This window comes from Palaemon carinicauda, chromosome 7, assembly GCF_036898095.1.
Source record: "Palaemon carinicauda isolate YSFRI2023 chromosome 7, ASM3689809v2, whole genome shotgun sequence".
Lineage (NCBI taxonomy): Eukaryota > Metazoa > Arthropoda > Malacostraca > Decapoda > Palaemonidae > Palaemon > Palaemon carinicauda.
The window spans coordinates 3,240,146-3,242,381 of NC_090731.1; positions in this window are offsets into that span (position 1 = coordinate 3,240,146).

Below are 2,236 nucleotides of genomic sequence, written 5' to 3' on the forward strand. Positions count from 1 at the left end.
TAAATAAACTACAATAGAAGTAATAAACAGTCAATATACAGGTAGTGTTTAACTATACGCCGTTTCGAATATTTGGGCCTTTTTGATCATTTTTAATTTATTATATATATATATATATATATATATATATATATATATATATATATATATATATATATATATATATATATATATATATATATATATATATTATGAATTAGAATACCATGAATATCAATCTATTTTCCGACAAATAATAATTTTGGTATGGTACTTACAGAGTCAAATTTGAAGCCTATAAATTTTGCCAAAATTTCAAATAAAGTGAAATTTTGAGTCTTTTAGCTGATCTGCTAAACATTCTGTATCTGTTTTTACCTTTGGATCATCATCTGTTCTTTCTGACATTTCCAAAAGTCTATTGTATTCTTCGCCAACCTGAAAGCTACCAAGAATACATACAGGATCTATATACACATGTACAATGGATCTATGTACACATGCACAACATATCCATTGTACATATGTACACCGTACAAGCGGTCGGCAGCGTGGAACCTCGGCTGTATTTATTATGGTTTTAATAATGTACTAATAAGCGCAAATGATTTGGCTGAAGCTGTTGAAATTCCTCTAGAATTTAGGGAATATTAAAGGGAAGATACCTCTAGAATTTAGGGAATATTAAGGGAAGATACCTCTAGAATTTAGGAATTTTAAGGGAAGATACCTCTAGAATTTAGGGAATTTTAAGGGAAGATGCTTCTAGAATTTGGGGAATTTTAAGGGAAGACATCTCTAGAATTTAGGGAATTTTAAGGGAAGACACCTCTAGAATTTAGGGAATTTTAAGGGAAGACACCTCTAGAATTTAGGGAATTTTAAGGGAAGACACCTCTAGAATTTAGGGAATTTTAAGGGAAGATACTTCTAGAATTTAGAGAATTTTAAGGGAAGATACCTCTAGAATTTAGGGAATTTTAAGGGAAGATGCCTCTAGAATTTAGGGAATTTTAAGGGAAGGTACCTCTAGAATTTATGGAATTTTAAGGGAAGATACTTCTAGAATTTAGGGAATTTTAAGGGAAGATACTTCTAGAATTTAGGGAAGTTTAAGGGAAGATACTTCTAGAATTTAGGGAATTTTAAGGGAAGATACCTCTAGAATTTAGGGGATTTTAAGGGAAGATACCTCTAGAATTTAGCGAATTTTAAGGGAAGATACCTCTAGAATTTATGGAATTTTAAGGGAAGATACCTCTAGAATTTAGGGAATTTTAAGGAAGATACCTCCAGAATTTAGGGAATTTTAAGGGAAGATACCTCCAGAATTTAGGGAATTTTAAGGGAAGATACCTCTAGAATTTAAGGGAATTTTAAGAAATATGACTAAGAAGAGGAAAGAGAATGCTTTCATATGAAACAACAGATCAAACTTCGAAGTTTTTATAGTTTATATATGTAAGATTTATTTTAATGGTATTGTTCTTAAACTTCTCTTGTAGTTTATTTCCTTATTTCCTTTCCTCATTGGACTATTTTCTCTGTTGGAGCCCTTGGGTTTTTAGCATCATGTCTTTCCAACTAGGGTTGTAGCTTAGCAAGAAATAACAACAACAACAACAACAACAACAACGACAATGATAATAATAATAATAATAATAATAATAATAATAATAATAATAATAATAGAAAAAATAATAATGATGATAATAATAATAATAATAATAATAATAATAATAATAATAATGAAAATAATAATAATAATTATCATCATCATCATCAGCCGTTACAAGTCCACTGCAGATCAAAGGCCTCAGACTTCTCCTTCCATTTGTGTCTGTTTATAATCTTTCTGTGCCAGTCCACGCCCACAAACTCCCTTAGTTCGTCGATTCATCGTCTTCTCTTCCTTCCTTATGGATAGATTTATGTACATACATATGCTATGTATGTGTGGAGAGAGAGAGAGAGAGAGAGAGAGAGAGAGAGAAGAGAGAGAGAGAGAGAGAGAGAGAGAGAGTTTTATACAATGAAATTTACCCTAGGCTTGGCATAACATTTATTTGCTTACATACATATATGTATGTGTGTGTGTGGAGAGAGAGAGAGAGAGAGAGAGAGAGAGAGAGAGAGAGAGAGAGAGAGAGAGAGAGAGAGAGAGAGAGAGATTGCTTTTTTTTGTAGAGCAAGGAAATTTACCTTACTCTTGGCCAAACATTTATTTGCTTACATACATATGCTATGTAGGCTATGT